The sequence below is a fragment of the Parambassis ranga genome, chromosome 17 (assembly GCF_900634625.1).
Source record: "Parambassis ranga chromosome 17, fParRan2.1, whole genome shotgun sequence".
In the NCBI taxonomy this organism is placed as follows: Eukaryota; Metazoa; Chordata; class Actinopteri; family Ambassidae; genus Parambassis; species Parambassis ranga.
Window position 1 is genome coordinate 2,656,056 of NC_041037.1, and position 14,834 is coordinate 2,670,889.

The following is a 14,834-nucleotide window of genomic DNA, read 5'->3' on the forward strand; positions in this document are numbered from 1 at the left end:
CCCAACTATTATTCCACCTAGATGAAGGCATGAAGCCTACAATTACATTTCCTGGTGATTACAGGCATTCAGTGATCAACAGTCAAAGGGCAACTAGCCAGCTATACACACCCAGAGCCTGCAGGACTGGCGTCTGACACATGAAAAATACATGCACAAAATACATGCACAAAATCTTTGGGAAATTAACCGTACCTGTCCTGTCTTGTTAAGAAGAACCAATTGTCTGGCACTTATTAAAACAAACAAAGCTTTGGACAAATGTAAAAATAAATAATTGAAATGAAAGATAATGATAGCTACAATTTGTTACACAGCGGAGAAATTAGACCCACTGTGACCTATGCACAATGTGGAGTTGTATTATGCAAGAGATTATCCACGCATCAGATTGGATGTAGTCCAACATGAAAGGCCCAGTGTAGAAATCACAATAAAAAGGTAGCACAGCCTCTTATCATGTTCCATCAAACCTTCCAAACCCACTCATGGAGCTCTTTTCTGCTGACTTACAAAGAGCTGTTCCAGTTTTGTTGGATGAAAATGACAGCAGCAACATTTGGATTTATTTTGTTTTACATATTACAAAAAAAAACAACCAACCAACCTGGGACTAAGACCAGAAAAATGTTGTCCTAGAAAAGCTGTTGTGTAAGCTGTTTGTGTCCTACTGAAAGCTGATAAAACCTTGAAGTGAGATGGTTTCAATCAGATATCACTCAAAGGTTTACCGCAGAATGAGCGAACTGGAATTCCAATTAATTTTTCAATTAAAATAATCGTATTTATTCGGTAACTTGCTGGACCTTTCTTTGATCTTTGTTTGTTTGATTGTGCCACTTTGGCAGATAAAGCATGTCTGAACATTACTTTTTAGATCAGATCAAAGTGTCCCAGCTTTGAGCAGGTACAAACACATTGATAAAACTTTCAGCAAGTAACTGCTGCCAATACCTATTGTTGGCAAAGAAACCTACATATGACTGTGTGCCTTGTTATTAACGAGTGACTGTAAGAGCTGTCATGGTGTCATGACAGTAACTACACACTGTGGAAAGGGAAAAAAAATGGTTATAAAGTCTGCTGAAATATTGCTTTGCGTTTCCTTAAATCAAAGATTAATGATCTTTTTCAACCACAAAAAAAGAAAAAATGACAAAAACTTTCCATTTTTATTGGGTCAGGCGCTCAGCAGGTCCTTTGGTTTTCACTTCAAACACCATCTCAGAAGCTTTGTATGGACGGGCAAGTCTCAACACTTTCCTCTGTCACTTTTAGAGTTTCAGACATTAGAAGCAATCATGAGCGCCGCTATCAATCTGCTTTCCCATTTACTATAAAAATATTCACTCATAACACAGCAAACGGTAGCACTGCGGCTCATCTGATGCCATCTAATCTTGTGATGTGATCGTCCTGCCTTTAATACCTGATAGAATAACAATGAATAAACGCATCCTTTCCTGCTGAATCAAAGCTCCTAAGCTCCAATACACAGAGATGGAGTGGCCAAGCAAGTGAAATCTGATCAAATACACATTGGAGTGAAAGGAGGAACTCTTAGCTCATACTTATGTGTCAATAATCACATTTATTCTACTCAGTGATATTTCCTTTTTACAATTCAAGCCACACAATCACTTCACAGGACTAATCAGTAGTGTGTGCACACAAACCACACTAGCATTAAGACACCCAAGAGGTGTAGACTCTACACAGTCAAAATATGGTCTATCATGCTGTTACAGAAGGGCGAGCATCACCCTGTTCTCTATTTAACAGACAGCTAGTTTTTAGCATGTTCTGTTTACCAGTAGAAGGGATTAACCATTCCCTGGGAGTTCTCTAACTTGGCCCAAATCATATGAGGTGAGTTAGCGCAGACGACTACACAGCAAAGCAAAGAAAAAAAAAAAAGGGGAGAAAAACAAGCTAATCAACATGCAGAGACAGGAAGCCGAGCGAGTCCGAGTCAAGCTGCCAAGCCGCCAGATAAAGATCTGTCTGACACGGGGGCCTTTTAAATAATCCACTTGTAAGTACACCATTTAGAAACATTAACAGCCAGGCTGGAAAAGGCATTTTTTATGGATGGTAGGGGGTGCATGAGGTGTAGAAGATGGATGATGACTTGGACAGACATCTTGTGGAGACCTCTAAAACACACTGACTTTAAATGTCACTCATTAAAACCCCAAGCTGCCGCTGGTGATCCCTCCACACAGTTCCAGGGGGCTCCTTGGAGACACGAGATGTGAGCTCCCTTTCTGCCTTCATGCAGATCTTATATAACAATGGTGGGACAGAACTAGGAATGTTCTAATGGGGTGGACTGCAACACTGGGAGCAGGTGATGTTTGCTAAAACATTCTCTGTCAGTTTGGATTTTAGACGCTTCACAAAGTCAGTCAAATCCAGTTTGTGTAACCCCCCCGTTCGCAATCTGACTTTTCCGCCCCCCTGATTCTAGCAGGCACGGCAATTCTGATGAGAAACAAGGCAAAACACGATCACAGGGAAGGACATGGTGCTTGATGTGAAAACAGGCCGGTTATTCCGTCATGACTATCATTTACAACCCGTCTGAACCTAATCCTCGTTGTCTTAACAGTGAGACTGATGGCTGTTTGCGTGTAAAGCATGAGACCAGTTCTGTGGAACCCCAGCGTGGGAATGAGACTTCCTGAGAATTCCTAGTCCTTCTGTGAGGCTCTCTGAAGTTATTTGCCATGTTAATTGCTTTGTGACAATTGAAGGCTTTAGATAAATCTGCAGCATTTAAAGTGACTGAGAGCCTGTTCAAATATTTTCCAGTTTGCTCTGTCAATTAATTATCTCACATATTGTACGCAATACTACCTGGCTAAAAGAAATTCAGAAGTTCAGATGTTGTAATAAAAACTCATTAGGGAGGAAAAAAAACGTGCAAAGCAATCAGCAGGTTTTCTTAAGAATTAACTTTCCAGGGGGAGCTTAACCACACTGTTTCAAAGAGAGAAGAGTATTCTTTCTAGATTCAAGATTAAAAGGAACAATTTTCAGGAGGCAATTTCTATTTCTTTGACAGCAGCTCCTACTTCAAGTCAAGGATAAGGTTCATATCTATATATAAGCCCTGACAGAGAGAGATAAAGGTGCAAAACTGCTTATCCTTGTGCTGACTTATTAAGAACAATAGGACACCTCTTCCGCTCCACAACTTTAGTGTCGTATATTTAGTTTTCTTTCCCCCCTCTCCTCTCTTCTTTAACACATGACTGGAGTAAAGTTAAACTGCACAGATCGTGGGTGGTGAAGTGGGGAGGTGTGAGTCTACGTGTGAAGTTTGTGTGCATGTCTGGGCATGCGGTGGTAGTAAGGGCTCATACCTATGCTGGAACAGCGAGCCAAACCATTCAGCGCATCTTGAGCTATAAATCAGCCTTGGTCAACCTGGCCAAGAGCATTTTCAAACCCATTTGCAGAAGATAATGCCAGCTATTCCTCGCAGCCCCAGGGACAGGACAGCCAGCCTCATGAATCATTGCCCTTTTAGAGGAGCTGCAGCACGGATCTCACCTTGCTGCGTCCATAGGGCCCTCTTGACTCGTCCTGGTAGGCAGGAACAAAGGGTAGCAGTGAGGAGAAATGTTTGAACTATGACCAAGAGATCCAAAAAAAATCAGGTTATGAAGCATAATGACTCTGAGCTGACAATAATCAGGTTTAGAAGATAAAGGGGACAATGCAGCCTCTACAAAAAACTACTGCTACTGTGCCGGCTAGAAATATTACAAAATACCCAAAGGACGGGTAAGAAAGCGACTTTATATTATTTCACTGAATGACAAATGTCAATGGCCCATATCTGAGTGATATCAATGACAGGTCCTCCCTTGAGTGTTGGTAAGACTCTGCAAAAATACAAGAAGATCTCAGCTTCAGTTCTTTGTTGGCACATGAAAGATATTTGAGAAACATAAATTTGTTCCCGACTCACAAAATTTCAACTTCAATGTCCTGCGTTGATACGGGCATTCGCCATTGTGAGATGCTGATAAAGTAATAAGCAAACAACAAGCTAGCTGATTTAGCTCAGCTAGATCCATTCAGAGAGATGCCAAAACCACATTCGGTCAATAATTAAATAATTACATGCACCAGAAAGCACACACTGTTAGTCCTATGCCGGACAACCAGAGGAGAACTTATGGATACACACAGGACAGATACACAAAAGTGTATGTAGGCAAGGTGTTTGGTGACACTAACCCTGCAGCAGACGTTCACCCAGAGCTCCAGGGTCTTCACTGCTTTATTCTACTTAAGTGCTTCATGATAACCATGAATGTGACTCCCACTTTGTTTTCTTTCATGGTTGGCTTTAGGCATTAAGGATAATCTCAGGTAAAAACCATGGTTTGGAATAAAACACACATTTTTCAAGGACAAACATTCTTCTCTCCTGCCGCCGCCATTTTCAGCTACGACAGCGACAACTCTGGCCTCCAACAACACATGTGAGATGCAGACGCAGTGGCCATTTCCAAGGACTGGAAGATCAATTATCCCTGTGATGACGGGCTGGAGTTTGACATTATGTTAAAAGCATAGCTACCAAGCTAACTGCAAATAATGTTGCACATGAAAGCATGAGTCACTTCCAGCAGATTTGTAGATAATCTGTCCTTCACATGGAAATTAGAGTTTTAAATTACATTATACTTCATTCATACGTCAAAATCATGTGAATTACTTCAAATGTGGAACCTTCAGCAAAACTCTGCAGACGCCCACACATTACCCACATCTTTTGCCTGCTCCTAAAGTGTCCTGTGATAAATCCTCCTTTGGACAGACATCCTTCTGCCTTCAGGGATTCAGTATGTGGAACTCCTTTCTTAGAATTACTTGCAATGGATCAAAACTGGGATCACTTTAAATCCACGTTTCTTATTTTGATCATGCATCCAGTCCTCAGATTCTTTAATGGAACATTAATGTTTCTGTCTTTTTATATACAGCATATTTATTTAGTATGACATCATCACGAATTATTTTAGGCTTTAAATGCTGCGACATGTGGGTATTAGGCATTTTAATGAATGTCCTCTGTTGTATATATATATATCTGTCCAAACATAAAAATGAAAAATAAATATTTGTTTTTATACCCATTAATGTACTACACTGGAAAATAACCTGCAGACCTTGCTGAAATGGAAACAGCATTTTATCGCGTGTCCATAGACATTAAATATACAATAAATTCCATTTATAAAATGACTTCCCCTCCCCTCCGCCGCCTAAACCACCACATGCTGTGATATTCCATTACTTTCTGACTACAGTTAGACATGATTTCAGCTCGCCGCTGCAGTGTATAACCTTGAAATGTACTTATAGTGAGTCTGATGAATGTTGGTAATGTGCTACTAGGTACTGGGTCATTTATATTATCATAGCCCATATTTATAAACAGGACACAGGAAACAACTTATCATGTTGGTCAGTGCAAAGACATTCCATTAGGAGTAAGTTCAAAAGTCCCAGCGCTTCTCCATTTCCTTGTTTGTTGCAGAGAAATGGGACTGAACCAATAAAATCACATTCATGATGGAAAGCATTGCAGCCTGCAGGAAGTGATTAATTTAAATATTAATGAAGTAGGTGGACTCATATAACAAGAACTTGCAAAATCTTTTACATGTTCACAAACCTTTTACATTCATGTGCAGGATCATGGCGCTTCCTATTCTCCCAATTAAATCTGTGATCCTTTACAGACTGTGGTCACATTTTTTTCAAGCATTCCACAATCTAAAGCCCTCAGAGTAAATTATTTACAGTAAGTGGCCTCACACTTAAGTATTTAGATTTTGTGTTGCTATTTAGGCCTGGCTGTGGGAACAGCACTCCTTTAAAGCATCGCTCAGTCCTTAATTCAGTCACTGACTTATTGCATTACATGGCTTTATTAGAGTCACTTGTCTTCACTTGTGTCACAACCCTCGCTGCAGAGTATTGGCTCTAAGAAAAGGCCAAAAGGCAGAATATGGGCAGCATGTCATTTATTCTGATTCTACCTGTTTGTTTTTTTTTAGCTCTGATCAGACTTAATGTAAAGACTGGTTTTAGTTTTTCAGGCTGGCATTAGCCAAAGTCCTGTTTATTTCAAAGTGCACCATCTTTATTTACGGTTTTTACTTATTCATTACTTCACCATGAGCTCCACTGTGACATGATGACATACTGTCAACACTAATGGTCTCTGATGGCATCAAGGCTCTGTCAAGAGGACACAGTAGGTGCTCCGAGCCAAGGCCCTTTGGTAGCCCTCCACGGACAGAGAGCTGTCATCTCTATCCCTCACTGCCAAAGAGCCCCGCCCCCACTCCCTAAAATCCTCTCCATCTGCCGTATCAGCGGGGCAGACGGAGTGCAAGGCATGCACTTTTCTGCCATTTACTGTTGTGCCTTAGCGCGCCCAGCGAGCGGCATTGTGGGCTCCTCATGTCAGGATCTTCACTTGCTACAATCAACACATGGTCATATGGAATTTTTGTTTATGAGTGCAAAAAAAAATATTGCTTTTGCCACATCATCAGGCTTATAATAACTGTCACGTACCTAACCGTCTGTCATCAACTATTTTTACCCCTTCCATAAGCTAAAAGCAACTTAATGATGTGTCCTGACAAAATGTCTTAATACTGATTTCTAATCTTTTTTTTTCAACAGTGTACAAGATTTTTGCACCTTAAAGTGGACAAAATAAAATAAAATACTACAAAAAAGTTTGTTCTTGTATAACTTGCAAAAACTGGTAATGGCCTGGACAGATATTCCCTTGAGCTGAGGAGCTTTTAGAGAAAATAGCAATGCAAAAACAGTGCGCCAACATCCTTCAAGTGTTGGAAAACACGCATGATAAAACCTGCAGAGTCATGATTCTTAACATCATCTGTCAAATGCTTTCCATCATCTGTAATCCAGCTGTGTTAGAGCATGTTCATCGTAAATGGTGGATAATAAAAAGGGACGTGTCTGTGGAACCTTTTGCCAGCACAGCTAATAGAAATAAAAATTGGATATGGGGGTTGGGGGGGGGCTCATTGCTAACTGCAGTCAAAGCTCCATCTATGTATGTGACATTTGATTCAGCCTGATAAGACGACCGATTGTTTGACCTTCATGTTACATTCTGCATCAATTCAGTCACCAGCCTGTGTGGTACGATAGTACGTGAGTCAGTGTGTGTGTGTGTGTGTGCGTGCCCCCTAATTAGATGAGAACCCTGAAAAGAATCGGTAGACAATGACAAGCAAAACGGATTACACCAGCCGGTGAACCGTTGCTCCATTTGTACCCATCCAGGGTTTGTCTAAAATGAAAGAGTGCGTCATCTGTGCACTTGTGCTGACTTGTGTTCCTGTCAACTCCGCGGTACATTTACCAATACACGAGATGTGATAAAACTGTCTTCAGTGCCATGGCCTCGACTAAGCAGCGACAAAATCTATGTTAGCATCTCCAAACGAAAGAGGTAATAACCCAGGAGAAGCAACAGTTGAGGACATGAAGCCATTTGGACTCTAATGATTCATAAAATTCACAGCTGGATTTGATGCATTACACTGGCATTACCATTTCATATATTTTCAGCGTGGCAAAAAAAAAAAAAAAAAATAGGGACTGAATGAGAACGGGTCTCATGTTTCCATTTTCAATTTGCCACGACGCTCAACTTTATGAAAGCATAAAAGTGTAATATCTGAGAGCGTGTAATGAAACAATGGGCGTTTTTGTCCCACTTCAAGTGGTTTCTCAGCGGGATGACACAAAACAAAAGAAGAACTGTACAACAAAAACAAGCACATGTAGCGTCAGGACCGGGAGGCATCGTCTGACAGATATCGAGTGGAATAGATGGTCAGTTGTCGGCTCCATCGCGTAGATAAATCACTCAACATATCTATCTACACACAGACCAGCACATCCCTTTGATTATAATCTAATAGTACTAGTATACAAGCGTCTCTAGTATCATGAAACCGACGGCACACTGTCACCATCAATAATAAATAAATTCATATTTTTGAATCGTACGATCATTCAAAGCGGCAGGCAGCACAATGACGAATCAAAAGCTGAACATAGTTACTGTTAAATGTTAACTGATGACAGGTAAACATATAGAGGCACCCTAATATGAAAAACAAGGATGAACAAAACAATTACGGTCCTTTTTATTTTTAAATGTGTGAGCCGGTTAAAGGTTCTAATTAGATGGCCTGTGTGGGGAGAGAGTGCAGAGCCATCTGGGACCATCTGAGATCACAGATATGGCAGATGAATAGCAACAGTTTCTACATCTCACTGTAGACATTGTTATGCATACCAATGGGTGGCTAACTGCACATTGTGTGCATGATGTTGCACGCTGAGTTCCATTTCTCAAATCCACAAAAATCTCTGTGGAAGGGGTATTTTTGGGCTGTCTACAAAAAATAACCTGAGGGCCCAAAATCTTAAAAAACGGTGATCTTGAAATTTCAATAAAAAATCTAATAAAACTTAAGCAGATGTGAGACGAATGCAGGTATAACACCACCTCTAGTTGATGGTGGTATCCTCACAGATTTACACCATCATAACCTTTTTTGAAAATAAAAGCTATGATGTCACTGACTCAGCTCAACTCAAAACGTCCTTCACAATTCAGCCATGATCATCTAATATATCTCTGTTGAAAAAGACAGCTGCAGATCATGTTAAATTTGACTCATGAACAGTGGCATTAACAACACGCAAGGTTTCACCCTCAAATTCCTCCACTTGTTAGTCACTGCATTTTTTTCCCCAGCTTTCTCTTGCTCTTTAGCTGCACTTTGATTCTGTAATGACTCAATGTGTGTTTTAGATGGTAAAAACCTAATTAAGGCTGCTGGGTCCATTTAAGTGTTAGCCATCTTCTAACGCTGATATAGAAGAAGTGCATAAATGTCCCAAGGTCTGAACACAGAGTTTAGACCACTGCTCTGATTCACACTTAATGGCTAGAGAAAAGAAAAAAAAAGAGAAAAAGCTTTACAGAGTACAGAAAAAGCTGCATAATGAAAAGCAGACGGACCCTCTGTGTCTAGGAGGTCCTTCTGTCTAAATGAAAAGCAGGCAGGGCTGATTAACCTAACAACCATAATAACCTTTCAATGTCATCCATATTCACGGCTTCACTCTGCAACACTCACATGCTTTGAAGTAAAAACAACAAATCAGACAAGGAGAGGCTAAAAAGAGGTGGTAGCACAGGCCATTTTTAGGCCATGTGTCTGTTTCCACTTTCCCAAATGCAGGGGTGCCCTGTAAAACACTGGTGTAAATGGTTTATAATGTCACCAGTGGACTCTGAAATGGGAAACCTGGTTTCAATCAGCAGTCAAATTGCTCCTACATTACCCTTGCAGACAGAGTAGTAAATCACTCTGCCTCTATGCTGCTGACATTAAGGAGCAGGCATTGTTAAAAATCCACCATGCGTGCTACTAAGAGCACCCTGTCTTCTCTATAAGAGGGAAGGGATGCTAAACAGGACAATAGCAGTTGCTTGCAGCATCCATACAGATGCAGGAGCAAAACATCCTGATCCCCTCAGCAGAAAACCCAGCACACTTTGTATCTATGAATCTGACACTTGATAGCAAACACAGGCTGACCCGATTCGCAGCCCTGAATCTAAACTTCAGCTTACAGATTAGGTGCTACAACTCCAATACCAGAGCCCCATCACAGCCAGTCCGAACCGGTTTTCCTGGTTAAAAAGAGTTCTTGGTTTCATCATGCCAACGCCCTGACAGTGGGCTAGTGAGGCATCTCAAGAGTAGTTATAATCCCCTGTAAACCTAAGAAAACGCTGATCCCGCCCACCACAGACCAACACACTATGGGCAAAACCTCTCATTAGAACTGCAGGGCCCTGAAATTACAACCATTTTACCCATATGGAAAGCATGAGAAAGCGTCAGCTGGGGGAGGTTTGTGCCGAGTGGTTTTTCAGCGTGTGGCCACAGAGGAGGCTGGAGCTCTTCGACGGTGCCCATTCAGCCTGGCCACTGCCAGGGGAGCACCGGGACACGAGGAAGCTGAGGCAGATGCTCTGGCTACTAGCCTCACACCAGACCTGCTAGGAAATACCCTACACAAGAACATACAAATACTCACAGGGGTTTGGGATGCACCCAAGCCAACACACACAACAAAACAGAAATGTAGATAAATCATTTGGAAAGCAGGGTTTGTCACGCAAATGTTAAAAAAAAAAATGGGTAGACATAAACATGGGCCACTAGTTAGTGGTGTCAGATGTGTACGAAAACACGATACCTGATGTCTACTCATTATTCGCTAACTCTTTTCAGGTGTGGGTACACCATCACCTACTTGGACAGGATTATATATGGCAGTAGTAACCTCACAGTGAGCTAGAGGTCATCATATTAGTGCCACTATACAAACCTTGCTTTACCAACACCTACTATCATTTAACAGCAGCTAGATTACTCACAGCATGATCATATGTGTATTTCCTAATGGAGCAGGATTTGTAGTGATGTTCCACTATCATCATATGAATTTTAAAACAGCCGTCTGTGCTCACACTCTGAATCATTCTCCCCAGAGAAGCTTAAACATCCAACACTTTTTTTCATGCCATTACTATCACTAATGAAAATTGTAGTGACAAGAGTTGTACATATAATTCTCCTTCACATTGATTTCATACAGAAAAAACAAACTACAATTTATGCGGTAAGAAAAATTGAGTGTTAAACTTGTGTTAGCTCAGCCATGAATCAAACCACAACACAATAAAAGCATTTCAGTCACAGTGGCTCCACTGTTAGCTCCCTGATATTTGCTAATTGCTTCTATGCAGTCGAGCAGCCTCTGCCAGTGTGTATGCCTGGCAGATGACGTCACCGGCTTAAGGGCCTGGGCTATTTGCTTGCACAGACAGTCTCTCAAAAAAAAAAAAAAAGAGAAAAAACCTCCAGAAACACCATTTGGGTATGAAACAAAAGAAGAAAGCAGTGCAGCGATTCTTTGTGGGCCACTCTGTAATCCCTCAGGAGTCACGGTCAAATAAGTCACATGTCTGCTTGTGAATCATTTTTGGTTAGAGTAAGCCTAATAGCTTGAGGGAATGTGTCAGCACATAAACACACACACACACACAAAATATATTAAGATACTTCACAGGAAGCATCAAAAAGTCCACATTCATTGTACAACAACAGCTTCCACAGCCACACAAAAAGAGAGAGAGAATAAACAGGGAAATAAGCCTGGATAAACACAGCAGAGGAATCCAGCATCTTCTGTACAAAGAAAGCCTTAATGCTTCAGCAGCATGGAGCCTATCAGACCTGTCAAAACAGGTTAAAATGATAACATATCTATATATATACAGAGCCAGAGAGAGCCACATGCTCCGTGAAGAGCTGCTGAAATAATCTATATGCAAAGCCATGTGTAGACGGAGACCTTATAGGCCAGTCCAATATGACATCACCCCCAATAGAAACGCATCATGTCACTTTATTTTTTTAGTTGGCAGGAGCTGAAGGTTAGAAACCCAAACATGCAGCAGGGCCTAGGATTCAGTTGCAGAGAGCCTCTGATGCAATTCCAAGAAACTAACCCACACCCTGTATCATCCCGTTACAGTGTGGCTGCTGGTTAGGGCTCTTCATTGTGTCTGTGACAGCTATAATCGGATTCATGTATTGATACAGGACGGCTATGAGGCTACTTCTGCATGTCACTCAAACCCACAAAAATCCAATCCTTTCTTTAAATAACCCCAACGGGGCGGATGGGGGGGCTTCATGCAATGCTGAGAATCTTTCTGTATATCCACCTCCTCCACCTCCTCCTCCTCCAACAATTCAGATCTGTTAAAGACCTTTACATGAAGAGGCACACCTGTGAACGCCACCTCACAGTGGAACTGGATGAGATTTATTTCTCTATATGCCTCAGCTTCAGCTGCAAATTCCTGACATCCAACCTGTTTCTGCAGCCGCCGCCACCGCTGCTGCTGCTGCTGCTGCTGCTGCTGCTGCGGTGTGGAGCAGATGAAGAACACGTACATGGCAGGAGCTTTTGCACACTGATGGGCAGACAAGAACTCAAAGACCTGTCTCTGATAATGATTCATAAAAAAAAAAAGGAGCAATGAATTTCATATGCCGGGGAGGAAGAGTGAGGCAGAGGAGGAGAAGGACAAGGAGGTGGGGGGGTGCAAGTTGACGTGCTCATGCAACGTGCACGCGCATATGAAGTGATGGTGGGGAGGGGGGGGGGCAGACTGCAGAGACAAATCTTTTTTCTTTTGTATCATAATGAGTCAGAAAATTGGGAGCAAATCATTGAAATGCTGTCTGACACACACAAATAATAGTAACAAAAATAATAATAATAATAATAATAATAATAAAAGGGGGTGACGACAGGCTCACAGCACACACGGACCTACCTCTGCTCCCATTTATTATTTATTCCCGACAGATTTTCTGCTTGGTTTAAGATTCCAACCCAAATTTGCTCCCTGAGAAGTGCAACAGCCGAGTTTAACGCAGGTCTGTGCATCGACAGTCACTTGTAAATAAGTCATATTGATGCCTCATGTTTTTTAATATCTCCTCATCCTCCTCCTCTTCCTCATTCACATTCATTTTTCGGTGGATATTAACATGTATTTGCCTCCTCGCTAAAGTTAGCCATACATTCAGAGTTAGCTTCACAAACTGCGTGCGTGGCTGCCGGACGCTGGTGGCTCCGTGTATCCAGACGGAGCTGACTGACAATATTACGCATTGAAAAAGGAAAGCCTGTGTCAAAGTGTTTGCTCAAACACAAACACAAACACACTCACAAACGCTGCTCCACACACACACACATACACAAATTCTGCAAGTTTTGCTAACTTAAAAGCTGCGTCTCAAGTTCAATAATAAAGGGACATTGAAGACAGATATCGGTGCACTTACTGAATCTCCTCTTTGTCGCCGCCGTTGGCATTTCTCTCCTCCTCTGAAAGCTCCGCGTGTTTTTAGTCCCGTTACTTCAGTTTGGAGCAAGCACAACAATCCACTTCATGTAACCACGAAACACACGAGTCGGAACCAACCCCACGGAGAGTGTGTGTGTGTGTGTGTGTGAGAGAGAGAGAGAGAAGGGGAGGAAAAAAGATACACGCTGCCAGAGGAAACACGAGGTCCTGTCCCGGTGTGCAGACCGGGGGTCGTGGATACTGGATCTATTCGTGGCAGCTCCCCGTGTCCTCTCACTACTAACGGGTTAACGTCAGCTTCGCTCAAGTGTTCAGTGTCGCTGCCTGCACGCGAAGAAGAAGAAGAAGAAGAAGAAGAAGAAGAAGAAACTGTTGTGTCTCTTCTTGCAAGTAAATTTCTCCTCTTGCAAGTTAATACGCAGGAGCAAGTGTGCGCAAAGGATCCGTGGAAGGATCCGTGGAAGGCTGGGAGTTGTTGTTCCGTCTCTCCCCCTCACAGTCACGCTTCTTTCTGCCTCTGTGGAGAAAATACATACAGGTCGGTCAGCAGGATTTTCGGATTCACTCGGCTGCACTCGCCTCTGTGTCCATTCATTCCTCCTGCGGGGTCTGAACACATGCAAACCAAAGTCCTGTCTTTATTTCTTTATTTTTTTTAAAATAAAAAAATAAATCAGGAAGCAGGAGAGACAACACTCATAACAGTGGATTCAAACTATTCCTCATTTCCCTGAGGAGCCCCTCAAGCTAATATTCCTGTTGTTGCCCCCCCCCCCTCTACATCTGGGAGCCTCCGCAATGAGCCAAGTCATGAATCATCACTGAGAATAGAACATGTATAAATACTGCCCCATTATCCTCATTTTCCTGAGCAAATACAAAGCATCCTCGGCCCCACTCCTCACCCCTGCTCCCACCTTGTGAAGGCTCAGGACAGGAGAGTGATTTATAATTTATGAGAGCAGGCCATCTTTCCAGCTCTCCCAGCAGTACAACTTGAAATAGTTTTTTTTGTTTGTTTGTTTGTTTGTTTGTTGTTTTTTGAGCCTCAGGAGAGGGCTGCAGGAAATATTGCCATGCTGTCCAGTGACAGAAACTGTCTTAGACAAGGGATCCTGTCATGGTTGTTTACATCAGGGCACGATTTAGGAGATGCCCTCCACTGTAAAATATATTTCTAAAAATGATATTAAAACATCTAGATTTAGAAATGTTACCATGGATTTGGACGTAAAAAAAAAAAAAAGTTTTTCAGCAGGATTCCTCAAATGGCCACTTGAGGCATGCCGATCCCCTCTATATTAAAGGTAGGGTAGGAGATTTTGAAAACTCAGTGAGAGTCAGCCAGATTTGGAAAGTAAACACATGCCCCGTTCTCTCGGAGCTCACACCAAAGCCACGCCTCCCAACCAGTCTGGGACTTCGGCCATCATGCACGTACCTCTGTGATGCGCGCAGAGCAGGAAGAGAGTGACAACCAGACGACTATATGTGCAGGGGCGCCTCGCAGGATTGGCTGATGTAGTGTTTTATAGCTTCCACAGATGATTCATATTCTTCGTTTTAAAGCGAAACTGCCGAACTAATCGGTTGCTATCGGATTGTAAAGAGAAGTTACACTAATTTAACAAAAAGTGCATCAGAATGAAATCTCCTACCCTACCTTTAACTTTACACACAAATAAATATGTTTACAATCTGGTAGCTCCTCTGTTTAAAGGCAAGGATCCAAACTTGCCAAATTCACACAGTATATCGGACCTACAACCCAGGTGTCATG

The 14,834-nt window shown here is 42.1% G+C and overlaps 1 protein-coding gene across 1 annotated transcript in view; it reads right to left on the reverse strand.

Moving 5' to 3' along the window:
- ptprfb (protein tyrosine phosphatase receptor type Fb) overlaps nucleotides 1-13,545 on the reverse strand; it is a 144,757-nt gene extending 131,212 nt beyond the window's left edge. Inside the window, exon 1 of the mRNA XM_028428005.1 lies at nucleotides 13,032-13,545. The gene's annotated coding sequence lies outside the window, so the exon portion shown is untranslated. The remainder of the gene's footprint in view (nucleotides 1-13,031) is intronic.
- Between the last annotated feature and the right edge of the window lie 1,289 nt (nucleotides 13,546-14,834).